This window comes from Pantherophis guttatus, chromosome 8 (genome assembly GCF_059756535.1).
Source record: "Pantherophis guttatus breed Tessera chromosome 8, ASM5975653v1, whole genome shotgun sequence".
Lineage (NCBI taxonomy): Eukaryota > Metazoa > Chordata > Lepidosauria > Squamata > Colubridae > Pantherophis > Pantherophis guttatus.
Window position 1 is genome coordinate 60,273,924 of NC_142070.1, and position 20,122 is coordinate 60,294,045.

The following is a 20,122-nucleotide window of genomic DNA, read 5'->3' on the forward strand; positions in this document are numbered from 1 at the left end:
GATCAGCATTATTATTAATTCTTTGAACTATGAATGGAAAGATGCCATTACAAAGATTAACCAAGTCCCTATTGCTCAACGCACAGTGGACAATGTATGCAGACTTTTAATTGAAGAAGAAGCACTCATGCTAGCTACTCCATATTTGAGAGGACCACCCGCATCAAGAGCTGCAGCTAGGCGCCCCTTCCAAGGAAGGACCTATGCTCCAAGGATGCCAAGATGCTACATCTGTGATCGTGTGGGACATGCCACCCGGGATTGTCCCCAACGTGTTCCAGCTCCCGTCACGTACCAGCCCAGAGGAACAGATTCCAGAGGCAGAGGCGGAAGACAAGGTCATCGTGGTCCCCGGCGTGATCCACAAACTCCACTCGCCACATTGGCTTTAACCAATGATCCTCAACTTCAACCAGAGTACGACAGACGACTCCTGTGGACTTTGGACAGTGGTGCAGCACTGCATGTTACCTATAGAAAGGAACTTTTCACAGAGATGCACGAGCCCAAACCTGAACTACGTGAACTTTATTCTTTTTCCAATCATCCTTGTCAGGTCAAAGGAAAAGGAACTGTTTATGTTGAAGAGCTCGATGCATTCATTCCTGATGTTTATTACATACCAACAGCAACTAGTAATTTGCTTAGTCAGAGTCACTTGTCTAGAATGTTAAAGTTCCAGGTTCACCACCTTGAAAATGCAAGTTACATAGTTAAAGATGGAGATATTGTTGCTGGAACCATGTTAATTGGTGGTGTTTATTACTTAAAGCCAAAGCCTAAACTGCAAACACAGGCAAGTATACAAACTCCAAAAAGGGAGAGCACAGGCCCAGAGAGAGATGCTCCAGAGAGAGATCCTGTTGCTATTCCAAAGGCTCCTAAAGCCAACAAAAAGAAAATTGGGAAACAGGTTGCTCAGAGCAAGCCTGAGGTTCCTCATAAAACTGTTAATGTTGAGAATTCACTAACTGGTAAACCTTTGCATTCCAGGTGTATCCATAAATGGCATAGAAGATTGGGGCATGCCAGTTTCCGTGTTCTTAGGAAGATGCCGGAGTTCGCAAAAGGTTTGGATCTAAAGGGGTGTAAGGTGTTTTTGGATTGTGCTGTATGCAAAAGGGCCAAATCCAAAGCAGCAGCCATTCCCAAATGCACTACACGCCTGTCAACACACATTTTTGATTTGGTTCACATTGACATAGTTGGTCCTTTTCCGCCATCATTTGGTGGTAGAAAATATTTTCTAACAATTGTTGATAATTACTCTAGATATGGATTTGTGTATCCTATGAAAGAAAAATCTGAGACCTTTCAGATCTTTAAAGACTTTGCAGCCCTTGTTTCTACCCAACACCAAGTTCGCATCGCCAGAATCCAGAGTGATCGTGGTGCCGAGTTCATGTCTCAGCGTTTCCAGGACTGGATGTGTAAGAATGGAATTCTTCATCAGACGTCGGCGCCTTACACACCGGCTCATAATGGGGTCGTAGAGAGAAGACAAGGGTTCCTGCAAACCATGATGCGTTGTCTCCTAGAAGACGCCAACCTTGATATGATATACTGGGGTGAAGCTATAAAATATGCAAATTACATTGTCAACCGTACTTGGAGCAGTGTAATGAATCAGACTCTTTTCTTCATGTTGTATGGCTACAAGCCCAATCTTAAAAACATCCATATTTTTGGTTCATATGCTATGGTGAACATTCCCTTAGCTCAAAGAAGGAAAGGAGGTCCAGCAGCAAAGAGACTGAGATTTATGGGTATTGATGATAATTCAAAATGGAGCAAATTTATTGACTCTAAACATGCAATTGTGATTTCCCAATCTGCTAATTTTGAGGAAGATATTGACTGGTCCAGGATTCATTCCAATGATCCTGGAGTTTATTTTCCTAGAGATGATACTGCTGATGCCACGCAGATTGATGATCAAGATTCCACTGATTCTTCTCAACCCGATGTTCTGTCTTCGCAAGCCGCGGATGCTGATGCTAGCGACGAATGTGAGGACGAGGATGAAGAAGAAGAAGACTGGACTGTTGTTCCGAGACGTTCCAAGTGGGCCACAAAAGGAATCCCTCCACAACGATATTCTTGGCAACTGACAAAAGCACCCTTGCCTTTGATTTGCAATGTTACACTTCCACCTGCTAATTTCACACAAATCAAGCAGCTTCCTGATTCAGAGCAAGACAAATGGTATGAAGCAATGCAGGTTGAAATGGACAGTCTAAAGAAACTTAAAGTGTTTACACCTGCAAAACCTCCAGCAAACAAAAAGGTCATTGGCACTCGATGGGTCTACAGAATCAAAAAGAAGCCAAATGGTGAGTCACTGTACAAGGCCAGACTTGTAGCTCAGGGTTTCACTCAACGTTATCCTGAGGACTACACAAATACCTATTCACCGACAGTCAGAACTGAGAGTGTAAAAATTGCTTTAGCAACTGCAACTATCCTTGGTTTAGAAGTTTTTCAGTTTGATGTTGACACGGCTTATCTCCATGCAGACCTAGATGAAGAGATCTACCTGAGAAGTCCTCCAGGATTCCGACAGCAAGAAGGGGATACCTGGTTCCTAAACAAAAGTCTTTATGGTCTGAAACAGTTTGGTTTAATGTGGTATTTATGTCTTACTGACAAACTAAATTCAATGGGCTTTATTAAGTCCGAAACTGATGAGTGCGTGTTCACAAAAAGATCTAACAATGCATATGAGATAGTTCTTGTTTATGTTGATGATATTATTTATATTGGTCCAAATAAGCAAATGAGTGAAATTTTTGCCAAAGCTTTGCAGAGATACTTCACATTGAAATCATTAGGTCACATTAGCACTTATTTAGGTGTTCAGATTGAAAAAACACAGAAGGGGTTTAGTCTTTTACAAGAAGATAAAATTGAACAAATTTTGCATCATTGCAACATGAAAGATGCTAACACAACAAAGACACCCATGCAAACAGATTTTCATAACTTGACACAAGAAGCAAGTCCTGAGTTCGAGGATCAAACACTTTATCGTTCAGTTATTGGGTCACTGTTGTATATTAGTAGTTGGACCAAACCCGACATTGCACTTAGTGTTAATCTCTTGTCTCGACACATAGGTAAGGCAAAACAGTTTCATTGGACATGCGTTAAGAAATTATTGAGATACCTAAAATACACTAAACACATGTTAGAACCAATACATACTGATTATGCAGAATTATGTTGTTATGCAGATTCTGATTGGGCAAGTGATAAGAAATCATGTAAAAGTACTTCAGGTTATATGATGTTCTTAAATGGATGTCCTGTTTATTGGCAAGTACGTAAACAGAATTTTGTTTCTTGTTCATCTACTGAAGCTGAATATGCTTGTGTTTCAGATGCATGTAATTCTCTAACTTGGTTTGATGCTTTAGTCACAGATATCTGGACACACCCGATCAGACCGATCACAGTGATGGAAGACAATGAATCGGTGGTTTATATTTCTGAATCACATTTCACAGGTTCTAGGTCCAGACACATTGACATCCGTTATCAAAACATAAAACATTTAGTGAAAAAAGGTTTTGTTAAAATGCAGTATGTATCTACACATGATCAGATTGCAGATATGCTCAACAAACCACTTCCAGCAGCTCAACACGAGTATCTGCATAAGAAGATGTGCCTTATTTGATGATGTACCTGATATTCGCTCAACTGGCAAAAGAAGGGGATTGTCACTGCGTTCTTTTATTTACCAGCTGAGCTCTCATTTCTGGACTATCAGACTTTCCGTAGCGTGCCAAGAATTGTTATCAGTAAGCTAAACTGCTCATGTCCACCCCACATTCCTTCACACTTTTTTTTGTTCTCTTGCCAGGAAGGTCCGGCTGCTGAGAAAGCAGCTGGCATGAACTTTATTTCAAAATGTAACTTATTAAATCAGTTAGGTGTTTTATTTTCTTTATAACAAATAAATGAGTTTTCTTAGAATATATCTTCGGGTTTTGTTTTCTTAAAGTATACTTGCAAGGAAAAGTCTCGATCCACCCCTCGTAATCAGGTGCGATTATCCCTAAAGCAGAATGGGATTAATCAATGCCCTGACAAGAACGATGTGGAAACATCTTAAAGTTAAAGACAAATAACACTTTTATGTAAGTACTTGTGTACCTCTTTTATTGTTTTATTCTTATTTAAGTAGTAAGTGCATGAAATTAAAAACTTCCTTTTTGTATATCTTCTTTTTGCAGATCATTCATTAGGGCAAAAAAGTCAGTGATGTTGAAGACACACAACACTTTTATCGTTCTTATGTAAGTACTTGTGTACCTTTTTTATTGTTTTGTGTACTTATTTTATTCCTATTTAAGTAGTAAGTGCACAAAATAATAAACTACCTTTTTGTATATCTTCTTTTTGTAGGTTATTCATTGGGGCAAAGAAGACAGTGACGTCAACTTGGCCACACCCACCCAGTCACATGACTGCCAAGCCATGCCCACCCAGTCACATGACTGCCAAGCCATGCCCCCCAGTCACATGACCACCAAGCCATGCCCACCAAACAACCCATGCCCACAGAACCGGTAGTAAAAAATTTTGAATCCCACCACTGAATTGTGTGATGCAAAAACCCAAAAACCCAAAGTTCATAAACCAAAAACCATTTCAGGGTACAAACAATTATTCATTGTATTTTCTCATAGAAATGTATTGGATAGGTGAGGTCACAATGGATCTTTAGCAAGATAGAAGTGTAAGAATTATAAGAGTTGAATAAAATTTATCTGTTAAGACAATGAGGAAATGTGGGATGTGAAAAAGTAGTTTGTGTTTAGAAAACTTAGATGGGAAGTTTGTAATCTGCATTTAGGAAATTTAAATGGGAAATGGCCAACATCAAGTTCAAGATTTTATTAAGATATTTTTTAATGTATAACATTTCCAAAAATGGTAGTATATCTTAAAGAAAATAGGGCTATTTAACAAAAAGGAGCTGGTCCTCCTGATAGTTTTCCTATCTGTAAATAAAAATAGCCATAATCTTTCCATATGATGATAACTAGTATGAAAAAGATTAGGAAAGAAAGATAGACAATTTCCTTTAGTCATGGGCCCCTCTAAGTTTTGTACGGTGTCTTAATGGCTAAACATCAAAAATAAATGGAAGGATCTTTGAGGTTACAGCAGGCAATTATATTTAGCTGTTCTTAATGCTTGATCTTAAATAAAAGCAGGATTGGACCTGGATGGCTAGATATAGGCTAGATTTGAAAGCTAGAAAGAAATTCTGGAATATGACAATAGCAAACAGGTAAGTCATATGGTTAGCAAAAATCAAGCTCAACCATTCATTCATTCATCAAATTAATATGGCCATATCTCACAAAAAAGTGACCCTGGGCAGCATACAATAAAACTGTAAAATTCAATATATAAAAATAATTATTATTTGAAAAACATCAAATAATCACAATTTTAAGAGATGGTAGCAGGTATCAACAATAATGGAGCCACCTCAGTACCTCACTTGTCCCTTCCAGGACTGATGGCATAACCTGGTTTTGAGGAGCCTCCAGAAAATCACCAGGGATGGAAACAGCCTCATTTCAGGGGACAGGATGTTCCATAATGCATGTGCCACAGCAGAGAAGGCCATCTTCCTGGGATCTGCCAATTGTAGATCCCTAGTAGATGGGACCCATAACATGCCTCTTCTACTGGATCTGATCGAAAAGGCAAATATATTTGCCAAATATAGATAGACAATCTATCAAGGGAAGTATGCTGTTTTCCAGGAGCAAAGATCAACGATATGACAGAGAGACTTACTAAAATAATAAAACCTACAGATTATTATTCTTTTCTCCTCTTTCATTTGGGGACAAATGATACAACAAAGAGCCCCCCCCCCAAAAAATCAAGAAACTATGAGCAGCTGGACATGAAAGCCAAAGAGATAGCAGCACAGGTGGTTTTTCATCGTACTTCCAGCATAAGGTTAACATCCAATGAAGGAATGGAAGATTTTAGAAGTAAACCTCTGGCCTCTGTGATGGTGCCATCGAGAGAACTTTGGATTCCTAGAGCATGGTCTATATCAGTGGTCCCCAACCTTTCTGGATCTATAGATCACTGACAGGTGGCAGCAGCAGCAGGGGCAGAGAGGGGATGGTTTCATGTGTGCATGTGCCGCTTGCACAAATGCAGCTTTGTGTGCTTGCCTGCCACGAATCAGGTCTATATTACCTTCATGAAGGGCTTCTGGCAGAGGATAATCTACACCTCACAAAAACAGGAAAGAAACATGTTTGGAAAACAACTGGCTCAACATATCCAAAGAGTTTTAAACTAAAACTGAAACAGGAGGGAGACTAGTTTTTAAGATCTAATCCCAAACATAAACCTCAAGATGACCAATCAAACAATGAGATAAGAAGTAATGAAAAGGAAGGGGAACTCAGATATAAAACAGGAAATGTAGGAAGCAAGTATAAGGTCAGTCAAAAAGGACTCAGATGTCTATACACTAATGCTCAAACAGGGCAAACTTGAAGCCCTAGTACATGAGGGAAGGTACTGTACAACATTGTTGAAACTTGGTGGGATGAAACTGTTAACTGGAACTTACTGCTAGAAGGATTTAAAATGTTTTTTAAAAAAGAATCACACGTAACAAAGGTGGAGTTGGAGTTGCATTATATATAAAAAATAACTACACCACTACAGAAATACACAAAACCAAGGATGAAAGCCTTCTTGAATGAATTTGGGTTAATATAAAAGGTAAAAGAACTGACATTACCCTAGATGTATACTGCAGACCACCAAACCACACAGAGAAAATAGAAGAACTTTTGCTAATCAGTTAGCTACATACCACAGTAGAAATAGGGACTTTAACTACCCTGATACTAATTGGGAGACAAACTCTGACCAAGTGGAGATGAAACAGATTCCTGACAAACCTAGCTGAGAATTTTGTTATCCAAAAAATAGAGGAAGGAACTAGAGAGTCATCTATATTGAATTTAATTCTTACTAATAGGAATGAAATGATAGAAGGGATTGAAATTGCAGGAAGCTTGGGGGAGCATAAACATGTTACACCAGAATTCAACACAATGCAGGCACAAGTAATCGAGAAAGTCAAACTACTGTCTTAGAATTTATAGAAATCCTAAAGTGGAAAATAACTCAAGAGCTTGGGAAACTTTGAAATATGAGATTATAAAAGCCTACTATAGTATAATACCACTGAGAAAGAAAAACAAGAGACCTTAGATGAAACCAGCATGATTGCATAAAGAACTCTCTGATAAACTGAGAAGCAAAAATGACAAATATAAAAAAATGGAAAGAGGGACATATGACTAAAACAGAATATCAGCAAATAACCCAAATCTGCAAGGCTGGAGTCAGGAAAGCAAAGGCTCAGAATGAACTAAGACTTGCAACAAATCCTAAAAATAATTTTAAAAAAGTTTCTGCAAGGAGTAAAAGTCAAAACAGGCAAGAAAATGGTAAGAGAATACTTATCCAATCTGAACAAGTTTAATCATCAGGACCAGATGGATCACATCCCAGGATTCAGAATCACTGAAAAAAAAAGCTCCTGAAGTACCGGGGAACTATCAGAAAACTGGAAAGAATTGATGTGGTTCCAATCTTCAGGAAGGGAAAAATGGATCCAGGAAACTATAGACTAATCAGCCTGACATCCATACCAGCGAAAATCCTGGAAAAGATAATCAAGCAGGGGATTTGCAAGCATCTAGAAAAGAGCAAAGCAATTACTACAAGCCAACATGGGTTTGTTAAAAATAGATCATGTCAGACAAATCTTATTTCCTACTTTGACAAGGTGACTAAATAGATAGATTGGGAAATGCTGTGGGCGTAGTTTATTAGACATCAGTAAAGCATTTGACACAGTCTATTTCATGGTATAGAAAAATGTGGAATAGATAGCATCACTACCAGATGGATTTGCAACTGGCTGACCTACTGCATTCAATGTGTAATCCTTAATGGAAATACATTTACACGGAGGGAAACATACAGTGAAGTACCAATATTCTTCAACTTCTTCATAAATGATTTAAATGAGGGGATAGAAGGGGAAGTCATCAAATTTGCAAATGACACCAATCTGGGGGGAATTGCCAATGCTTCAGAAGAAAGTATCTTGACAGACTTGAGCACTGGGCCCTATCCAACAAGATGCAGTTCGGTAGTGTGAAAAGTAAGGTCCTGCACCTAGGCAGGAAAAACCAAATGCACATGTATAGAGTAGGTGAAAGCAGTGGAGGTAACAGTAACAGAGTTAGAAGGTCATCTAGTTCAACTCCTTGCTCTTGCAGGAGACCTATACTATTTCTGATTAATGGCTATCAGTCTCTTTGTAAAAGCCTCTAGTGATGGGGCACTCACAACTTCCAAAGGCAATTTGTTCTAATAACCTTGAGAGGGATCTAGGTGTCCTACTGGATGAGTATTAAGTATGAGTCAGCAGTGTGCTGCAGCTGCCAAAAAAGTCAATGCAATCCCAGGATGGACGTATTTTCCAAAGCACCTAAGAGCAGGACAAGAAGTAATAGGTGGAAGATCATCAAAGAGAGATCCAAACTAGAAATAGAAATTTCCTGTCAGTAAGAACAATCAATCAGTTGATTGTCTTGCCTCCAGAAGTTGTGGCTGCTCCATTTCTGGAGGTTTTGAAAAAGAGATTGGACAACCATTTCTAGAATGGTATAGGGTCTCCTGCTTGGGCAGGGGGTTGGACTAGATTACCTACAAGGTCCCTTCCCCTTGTTATTCTGTTATTCCTACTGCTAATATTAGTTCAGACATGCATCTCAGATCTATTAATACAAGACATTGTTATTCTGCATATTAAAAATGGCTACATTTTTCTCTGTATTGGATGGGAGATACATGCTTCAGGGGACATAATTTAGTAAGTATGTTCTGCATCCATGGCACATCTAAAGATCACTGTATGTGTAATTTGAATTAGTTTTTTTAAATGTATATTTAATATGACAATAAAATGTTGAGGAGAAAACTGAAGACCCTCAAGGTGGAAGAAAGATTCCACATTAACAAGTTATAATTGTTGGAGATGTTCTGATTAAATTATAGGAAAGTAACCCAGAGAGCTGGGGAATTAATCTCTATGTAAAAACAGGAGATTAAAGAGAGTGTCTTTGAAAAAATTGAGAGAAAGTAGATACATAGCAAGTTCTTCTTATTCTTCTTATGCAGTAGCAGCTCAAGATCAATCTTCATATTCTAAATAAAGGGTTGCAGATCCAGGTTTGCACAGTATGGTGGGTTTCTACTGTTGTGCTACACTCCAAAATCATCAAGAACCTAGCTGATCTTTCCTGGACCACATCAAGTTCCACCAGAAGCAATTCCTCCTTTGGCAAGCAGATGTTTGAAGAGTAGGCCTCTCTTATCCAGGGCATTCATCACCCTTTGCAATGTACATTACTTTGACTTCATTAAGGGGTACAATTGCTGTGGTTCTAAAATGACTAGTTATGTCACCTACATTTATGCCAACTCTGATATTTACAAATGTTGACATTTTTCTAAGGGAAGAATAAGCTGCAGACTGATATTGCTAGCCTTTGGGTATTTCTCCAGCTGCTGCATCATGTGATTTTAGAAAGTTTAGAAATCATTTTCTACTTCTAATAGAAGTAAATGTTAGCACTTAGGAAATGTGTCATACTCACTACTAGGGAACTTTTTTTTTTTAAGAACTGGTGACAAAACTGATGGATTGGAAATTGCCCAAAGACATCAGAACCAATTCTATGGAAAGGCAGATGAAAAGGAACAGTTATTGTAATCTAGTGATTGGAAGTATCCCAGACTTAGAATAGTGCTTGTAAGTAGCCCAGACTTTCCTGGGAGAAAAAAGGCAAGTGTTGGTGATAGGAGATTAAATTCTCAGGGGAACAGAACCAGCCATCTGCAGTTTGGACATCTAGTGAAGTATGTTGGCTCCCTGGAACAAAAATCAAAAATGTAGTTGAGAATCTTACTAAAATAATCAGACCCATAGATTACAATCTCTTTCTCCTCCTTCAATAGGGACAAATGACATGACAATGAACCTGAAAAACAATATTAAGAGATTACAAGCAATTAGGCAAGAAAGTGAAGGAGCAAGGAGCACAAGTGGTCTTTTTATCTGTATTTCCAATGAAAGATCAACAGGATTTTAGAATTAAACCACTGGCTTAACAGTTGATGCCAAAAAGTGAACTTTAGATTCCTAGACCCTGGTCTGTATTATCTACACAAAGAGCTTTTGGCAAGGGAAGGGCTGCACCTCATAAGAACCAGGAAGGATGTATTCAGAAAACAATTGGCTCAACTTATCAGGTCTTTAAACTAAAAATGAAGGGTGAGGGTGACCAATCTTTAGGATCTTTAAGACAAATTTTTGGATCTTTGGGACTTAATTCCAATTATAAATTCCAAGACAACCAATCAAACAGTGAGGTAGAGAGTGATGGGAAGGAAGAAAAGCCCAGATACAAAGTAGGAGATGTAGGAAGCATACCCAGTGTATAAAAGACTCAGATGCTTATATACTAATACTCAAAGTTTAGGGAACAAACATGGTAAACCTGAAGTACTGGTACATAAGGGCAGGTACAATACAGCTGCCATTATCAAAACTTGGTGGGATGAAACTCATGACTTGAATGGACCAATGGAAGGATACAAACTATTAAAAAAACCAGACCTAACAAAAGAGGAGGTGCAGATGAATTATATGTAAAAGGTCATTTATATTTCTACAGAAATGCATAAAATCAAGGATGAAAACCTCCTAGAATGCATATGGGTCAATATAAAAGGAAAAAATAATGACATTGCCAGAGATATATACTACAGGCCACCAAACCAAGAAGAAATAGATGAACTTTTTGCTAACCATTTAACAAAGGAAATATACCACAGTAGTAATGGGGGATTTTAACTACCCTGATATCAACTGAGAGACAAACTGCATCAAGTGGGAGCTAGAACAGATCCCTAACCAATCTAGCTAACAACTTTGTCGTCCAAAAGATAGAGGAGAGAAGTAGCGGGAAAGCTATACTGGACCTAATTCTTAGGCCCAGAGGAAGTGATAGAGAGGGTTGATGTTGCTGGAACTTTGGAGGAGAGTGACCATGTCATATTGGAATTCAATATAATGCAAACACAAGCAATAGTACATAATCAAAACAGTGTCTTAAACTTTAAAAAAGCTGATTTTTACAGAGAGAGCTTGGGAAGAATGGATGAAAACCTTAATGGGGAAAACAACCCAAGAATCTTGGGAAACTCTGAAAAATATCATTATAAAAGCCAGTCCAGCACACAATATCACTGAAAAACAAAAACAAGAAATCCAAGAAAAAAAAATACAGCATGGTTTTCTCTCTAATCTCTCTAATAAACTGAAAGACAAAAAGGATAAGCAGGGGGAAAATGAAAGAGTGACACATAATCAAGGCAGAATACCAACAAATAGCCTGAACTTGCAAAGATGAAGTCAGGAAAGCAAAGGCTCAGAATGAAATAAGACTTGTAACAAATGTCAAAAATAATAAAAACAATAAAAATGTTATTTCAATAAATAAATAAAAAACAAGGAAAAAGTCAAGGAAACAATTGGCTCACTAATAGGAGAAGATATCAAGGTAATGGGTAGCAGAAAGGAAGTGAAACTGCTTAATTCATTCTTTTCACCTGTCTTCATGCAAAAACAAAATATTTATCAAAAACACTAGAAATAAAAATTAAAACAACCAAGAAAATGATAGAACACCTGTCTGATCTTGATGAATATAAATCACAAGGGCCTGATGGATTACATCCCAGAGTTCTGAACAAGCTGGCAGATGTTATCTCAGAACCTTTGAACTTTCAAAGATCCTGGAGCACTGGGGAACTACCAGAGGACTAAAAAAGAGCTGAAGTGATTCCATTCTTCAGAAAAGGGGAAAAAAACAGATCCAGGAAACTACAGACCAATCAGCCTAACATGAATACCTGGGAAAGATTCTGGAAAAGATAGTAATTTAAAAAAAAAAAACAAATCTGAGAACACCTCAGCAAGCAAAGTTATAACCAGATGCCAACATGGGTTTGATAAAAACAGATCATGCCAAACCAATCTTATCATTCTTTGACAAAGTGACTAAATTAGTGGACCAGTAAAATGTTGTGGATATAGTATACTTGAATTTCAATAAGGCATTCAACGAAGTAGACCACAACATACTTCTTGGTAAGCTAGAAAAATATGGGCTAGATAGTATCACCACCAGATGGATTTTAATTAGCTAACAAACCACACTCAATGTGTAATCCTTAATGGAGCTATATCTACATGGAAAGAAGTAAGCAGTGGGGTACCCTGACGTTCTGTCTTAGATCCAGTACTCTTCAATATCTTTATAAATTGCTTAGATAAGAGAATAGAAGGGGAACTCATCAAATTTGCAGGCAACATTAAGCTGTCAGGAATAGCCAACACCCCAGAAGATAGGCTTAAGAACTAGATGGTTCTTGATAGACTTGAACATTGGGCTCTTTCTAACAAACTGAAATTCAATGTAGAGAGAAGTAAGATTTTACACTTAGGCAATAAAAAAACAATTGTAAAGGTATAGATTAGGTGAAACTTGACTCAATACCAATAATTGTGAGAGCAATCTTGGAGTCCTAGTTGGACAACCACTTAAACAGGAACCATCAATGTGTGGCAGCAGCCAAAAAAGTCAATGCAATTGGTTGCATATACAGAGGGATAGAATCAAGATCACATGAAGTATTAGTATTGCTTTATAAAACTTTGCTTTATAGAAAAATATTTAGAAAATAAAAGAGTTACAAAAATTACCAATCTACAAAAGGAGAGAATAAATTATCCTATAACAGCTGAGGAGATTATTGCCGCAATTAAACAACTGAAAACAGCTAAAGCTCCTGGAACGGATGGTTTAACTGCGGTGTACTATAAAACTCTGCAAGCAGAAATGGTTGAACATCTTAGAGATTTATTTTGTAACATACAACAAGGGGGTAAAATACCTCCATCATGGAAAACAGCTTACATTTCTTTGATACCAAAAGAGCAAATAGGTCCTAAAAAACCTGAGAATTTTAGACCAATATCTCTTCTGAACAATGACTATAAAATATATGCAAAAGTATTAGCCAACAGGTTGATGCCAGTTATCCAAGAGGTGATTCATGATGATCAAGCGGGATTTATAGAAGGCAGATATATGAAGGACAACGTAAGGCAAGTTATAGATCTATTGGAATATCTTGAGAAGAATAAACAGATCCCTGCAGTGCTGGTTTTTCTGGATGCGGAGAAGGCCTTTGATAGAGTGGATTGGAATTTTCTATTAAAGACTTTAAAAAAGATGGACTTTGGGGATCAATTTATACAGGCGGTTTCAGCAATTTATAAAGAACAAAAGGCACAGATTATTATTAATGGAAGTTTGACAACAGATTTTAATATTGAGAAAGGAACAAGACAAGGTTGTCCGTTATCCCCATTGTTATTCATTTTAACACTAGAAGTTTTGTTGAATACAATACGGGACTCGAGTACCTTGAAAGGAATAGTGATAAGGCAAGAGGATTATAGAATAAGGGCATTTGCAGATGATCTGGTTGTTACCCTAACATAGCCGATGGAATCAATAATCCAGATGAAAGACATTATAAAAGACTATGGTATAGTATCAGGATTTAGATTGAACCAGAAAAAAACTAAGATGATAGTTAAAAATATGACACAAGATCGAAAACACGAACTTGAAAGGAGGGCAGGTTTTGAGATTGAACCAAAGGTTAAATATCCAGGAGTTCAGGTTGCAGAATCAAATATGAAACTGTTTCAAAATAATTATGAGGTGTTGTGGCGAGATGTACAGAAAGATATGGAGACTTGGAAAAAACTGCAGCTGTCTTTACTTGGAAGAATAGCAGCAGTTAAGATGAACATTTTGCCAAGATTTCTTTTTTTGTTTCAAATGATTCCGGTGCTTAAAAGTAATAAACAACTGAAAGAATGGCAAAGTGGACTGAATAAGTTTGTCTGGAACGAGAAAAAACCGAGAGTGAAATTGAAAATTATGCAAGATATTCCAGAAAGGGGAGGTCTTAAACTTCCAAACCTACAATTATATTATGAAGCAGCAGCTTTGACTCAAGCAAGTGATTGGTTTGGAAGGAAAAAGACTGGAATATTGAATATAGAAAGCTTTGATCTTGAATTTGGTTGGCACGCTTACTTATTTTATGAAAACAAAGTGGATAAAGTATTTAAAAGCCATATACTTAGAGACTCCTTGATGAGAGTTTGGAAGAAGCACTGACTCAAATGGGATTACAAAATACCGCTATGGCTGGATCTTGGTCATATTATGTGGAATACAAATATAATGTCACTCGGGGGGGGGTTATATAAAGAAGTTCTTTTTACAGATGCGGGCAGATGGCGATTGAAGACATGAGAAATGCTGTTGGAAGAAGGGATTAATTTAACTTGGTTACAGTATAATCAACTTCAACTGAGATGGAAAGAGGACCAAAAAATTGGTATAATGATGCATGAGGAAGAATTGGTTAGACATATAAAAGAGAAAGGTCCAATGCATATTAAAAGGCTTTATAATGTTTTGTTAGAAAGGGATTCAGAAACTGAATTGGTTAAATGATTAAGTGGGCACAAAATTTTGCAGAACCAGTGATGTTGGAAACATGGGAAAAAATATGGGTTCAGAATGTTAAATTTACACAGTCGCAGAATTTGAGGGAAAACTTTTATAAAATGTTTTATAGATGGCATTTAGATCCTAAGAAATTGTCATGTATGTACCCTAATGTTCAACCAAAATGTTGGAGATGTGACTGCCTAGATGCCACATATTATCATGTGTGGTGGACTTGTAAGAAAGTGAAGGCTTTTTGGATAAAAATTTGGTGGGTTATGCAGAATGTTTTAAAGAAAAAAATTCAGTTTTCTCCACAATTGTTTTTATTGGGTATAGTTAAGGGTTTTACATTGGGTGAAACAAAGTTGATATTGTATATGATAACAGCAGCGAGATTACTTATAGGTCAACACTGGAAAAATGAAGCTATGCCCACCATTGAGGAATGGATTTTGAAGATGGCCAGCTTTGCAGAGATGGCGAAGATTTCAGCATATCTAAAAGATCGCTCACAAGAGACTTATGAATGGGAGTGGAAAAAGTGGATAGATTATGTGCAGAACAAATATCAAACTAGGAAGTATCAGATAGCTTTTAACTGAAAGTATTATAAAGATAGAAATATTTGAATTTTGTGAAGATGAAAAAATATATTGGGGGTGGAGGGGTTCAAGTTTTATAAAAAGGGGATTTTGATTTGGATTATATTCTGTGGAAGTCCGGGGGGGAGGGGTGGGTTAGGGAGGGATAGGGAGGTTAGGGAGGGTTGGGGGGGGAAATGGGGAGAAAATGTAATTGTAAAACTTTTACAATAAAAAAAAACCTAATCAAGCAAAGAAGCAACCTAGAACTAAGGAGAAACTTCGTAAAAGAGAGAGCAATTAACAACTGGAATGGCTTGCCTTCAGAAATTGTGGGTCCTTCATCACTGGAGGCTTTTAAGAAGAGACTGGACAAACTCTTGTCTGAAATGGTATAGGGCTCCTGCTTTGAGCAGGGACTTGGACTAGAAGACCTTCAAGGTTTTGTCCAACTCTATTATTCTATTGAAATTAGATTATACATTGTTCTTGTTTTCTTCAGTATAGACAAAGAAGTCCCATTAATTTTTCTAAATGAATGCATGTCTTCAATGTAAGATATCTGCCACATATCAAACAGCAGACTTAGGTTAGCATAATAAGAAGGAAAAAGTATGTGGTTAGGCTTCTTTTAAACATAAATGTTTGTGATGAATATATAATTGTGTTAAATATTTTTAGAAAGGGGGAAACTGATTTCATACACCACTGCAATGATTCAAACAAAACACAGAGAATTCCCTAGATATTAAACAGAGAAATTTCAATTATTGTGAATAATAATAAAACACAAAACTAAGATCTCTAGAGTCTTTGTCTTTCAATCCAAAGGAAGATTCTGATCAATTATAATATCAGCATATTTTTCCATAAATTCCTTTGAACTTCTGCTGATACTCATTTGGGGGGCATTGACCATGGATTTATTCACTCAGCAAAATCATCCAATTCCTCTGTTTCACTTTGGTATCTCCACCCCGAGATTTTGTTTTAGGAATATCTGCAATCTTCATTGCCTCTTCATGAGCTCCCTCAAGCAAGTCCATTAAATCCAGAAAACAGACAGTTGTTTTTTGGCACAAATTTTGTTTTCTGGCTGAGGTGTGTGGTAGCTTTAAAATATTCCAGAAAGCATGGGTGTTCATGCAAGGGAGAGGAAAGGAGACAAGGGGGAGCAAATTATGAAGTGTCTGCCATTACATCATGATGCAAATGCTGTGACTTTCATCTAAATAATTGTGTAACTGCATGCATATTTTTATCATTTTGATGTCATTGCAGTTTCTTCCAGATGCTGCTGCCCAAGAGAGCAAAGCTTCAGAGCACAAAGTATACCAAGAAGATTTTTCAAGCTACAATTTGGAACACACAACTACTTTGAAAATATCTTCTCATTTACTGGTCAACCACACTTTGACCAGTAAATGAACAACAACTAATGACCTCCTTTTACCAGTCCACAATAGAAAGCGTCTTCACTCATTGCATTACGGTGTGGTATGCTGGTCTGACAGCTGCGGATAGAAAGACATTACAGAGGGTGATGAGCATAGCACAAAACATCGTGGACAGTCCCCTGATATTACTAGAGGACATCGCTAGGGCTCGCTGCCTTAGAAGAGTGAGGAAAATCCTCAGGGATGACTCACACCCTGGTCAGCACTTCTTTATTCTCCTGCCATCAGGAAGGAGATATAGAAGTATAGGCAGCCGCACAAATAGGCTGAAGAACAGTTTTTATCAGTGGGCTGTCAGGCTTCTGAATGGAAAATAACTTTACAACAACATAGTATGATTGACTTGTGGGGCCGGTGCGATGTGCAATAAGTTCACACGGTGCAGTAGGATTGTGTGCTTGTTAGTAGGATTCACTGGGTTAGGGATTTTTCTTTTACTGTCTTTCACTGTGAGTTGTATTGGGTTGGAGGGTGCACAAAGGGAGGTTCAGCCAACCTCACTGTACACATGTTGTATTCTGACAATAAAGTTTGAATTGAATTGACTTCCTCAGATGAAATGAGAGCTAGATGTTTTCTGGCTGAGGTGTGTGGTAGCTTTAAAATATTCCAGAAAGCATGGGTGTTCATGCAAGGGAGAGGAAGGGAGACAAGGGGGAGCAAATTCTGACAAGGTCAGAAGAAAAGTTGGTGAGACTAGATTGGCTTGTTACAATAATCATGCAGATATGCTGCTTGCTTTTCCCACCAAAAAACAAGATTTATCAATCTGTTACAATGCATAATTTAATGACTCTCATTAAGTGTTGTACCTTATGATTCTTGATGAATGTATCTTTTCTTTTATGTACACTGAGAGCATATGCACCAAGACAAGTTCCTTGTGTGTCCAATCACATTTGGCCAATAAAAAAAATTCTATTCTATTCCTCTATTCATAATTGGGAAAAAGCAAATATCTCATTTGAATGTTCAATCTGATATAAATATGTGGGCTGAATATTACAATTTGCAGTAGATGTTTTCTTCACTATTATTGGCTTTTCTATCTGCAATAAAAAAATGATTTATCTAAAAGTTACATCTTTAAATCTCTCTTTGAATACCTTCAAGTTTAAATCTTCACCTGTGTATCTTCACAATTTAGGTATCAGAACAAACTAGATAATTTAACATCTTTATTTGTTACTACCTGACTAAAATATGTATGTTTCTTTTGTGGTAAATGAAGCGCTTTATTTCCAAAACCTCTGTTTATCAACATATGCTCGTGTTACCCAATGAATTGGTTTTTCTTATGCAATTGAAAAATAAAAAAATGCATTATCTTACCTTGTTACAGTTTATTTTTGTATAATACCAAATTTTGGTCACACCTATTGTTAGCTGCTTAAAATCTATTTCAGTAAGAGCCAGTGGCAAACATAAAAATTACATATTTGTACCTTGAAAAAAGATGTCAAAGTAGTCATCCCTTTTCAAGGTACAAATATAGTTTTAAGTTTTCCTTGTGATGGGACATAAAGCTAGAGACATATCAATATATTTGGCCCATCCATGTGAACTCTAAATCAGCAAAACTACCAACTGACAGTACAATCGTCAACAAGATAGTTTACAAGAATGGAAAATTACATTAAATGAGTCTTATTTTTCAGATTAGCATAAAAGAGGATTGCATTTTAGGACGTTTTGACCTTCTAGGCTTCAGATTTTTACCATTTATTATTTTTATTTTATTATATAGAATACAAAGAAGAGAAGAAAAAATAGGAAATTAAGGTAAGGAAAGGGAGCTGGAAAAAGGGGGTCTGAGATACAAAGGGAAAAAGGAAAAAAAAGAAAAGGGGGCATTGACTTCCAACTCTTCTTAGCACAGTACAACCTCACAAACACACTCAAACCTCAACTTTTTGCTTTTACACATTGATATATAACTAGCCATTCCTATAACACCAAATCTTTCTAATGAACAAAACCAAGGTCAAAATCCAGAAGTGATATCCAAAGAAGAACATATTTTCCTCTTTGAATAAAATAATCAATTTAACCATTTCTGCTTTATCTTCCTTGCTATGGAAATAATGTGTATTTCTATTTGCACCTAATAATCTTGTGAATTGTCATCATTTTTATTTACAAAATGTATTGTATTCTTTCTAATTCTTTGAGTTTACTGAAAAGAAAGGGAAAAAAACTTTTTTCACCTTTTTTTCCTTCAGAGTACTAAACTTTAAAAAAACCCCACTTTTTTAAAATCAAAACTTTCTAATACATCTTTTTCTTTGACTTCTTAACATACAAGCTTTAAACTTCAGTACTGTGTTTAGATCCCTCCCTCCAAACTATCTTTACAGAATATATATATATTCTTTTATAAACATACTTTTTAACATACAGAGTTTTTTTTAAAAAACTGGTACATCATTTTCTTTAACTTTCTCCTTATACAGGTACTCTCAAATACATTTTCAATAACTTTTGCCTACTTTAAAAATTACTTAAGCATTATATATATGTAAAAAAAAAATACATTTTCGAATTTTGGGTTAAACAGAGGAAAATGCATCCTGATTCCAGTTAACTCATTAAGCCACTCCTTCCAGCTTATCTTCATGGAGTAAAATCTTTTTCTTCTCTGGAAGTATCAAAAACTTGTAGTCCTTTCTTTTTATCATGAAATCCTCAACCTTCTTAATGTCCTTAAAGAAAAAGTCCCAAATTTGTCTTTTTTCTCAATGCTCTTCTTTCAGTTGTGTTGAGTGGTTTACATTTGAATCATAGTAGTGAAAGTTAATATTAGGTTCTTCCAAAAGTGCAATAAACTCCTCTGCATTTTCAGCTACTTGTGAAGTTGCCTCAGCAGTTTGGTAATATTCTCCACATGTTTGCATCTCAGAAGTAATTTGAGAGGATTTTTTCTCATCAGAGAACAGCTAGTCAACAAATTGGCATATTTTATTTAGAGTCCATTCAAACGTATTTCTAATACTTTGCTCCACCATCTTAGCTTTCTCTTTTAATCAGAATCAGAAGATTTTAGCCATCCACAGCTAGGAAGATCAAGCTACCAGTTACTAGAATAGTAAACTAAAATCACAGTTTCAATCTTTATCTTTCTCTGTCAGTTTTTTTTCTCACCACTTCCTTGTTTGGCTTGCCTTAGCAGCCTTCTTCCTTGTTCTTTGAGACAGAAAAAAAATGGTGCCTAAAATGGTGCAAGTCTTCAAAAAGATATAGCAAGTTGCAGCTAGAAAGAGCCTCTTTTTAAGTTGACTTAAAAACAAGATTAATAGTTGTTGAAGGTGATTAACAAGAGAAAGGCATAGTTTACTGCTCCAGG

The 20,122-nt window shown here is 36.8% G+C and overlaps 1 protein-coding gene across 6 annotated transcripts in view; it reads right to left on the reverse strand.

Annotated features, from left to right (window-relative positions):
• GABRA2 (gamma-aminobutyric acid type A receptor subunit alpha2) overlaps nucleotides 1–20,122 on the reverse strand; it is a 331,422-nt gene that overhangs the window by 156,807 nt on the left and 154,493 nt on the right. The gene's annotated exons all lie outside the window — the stretch shown is intronic.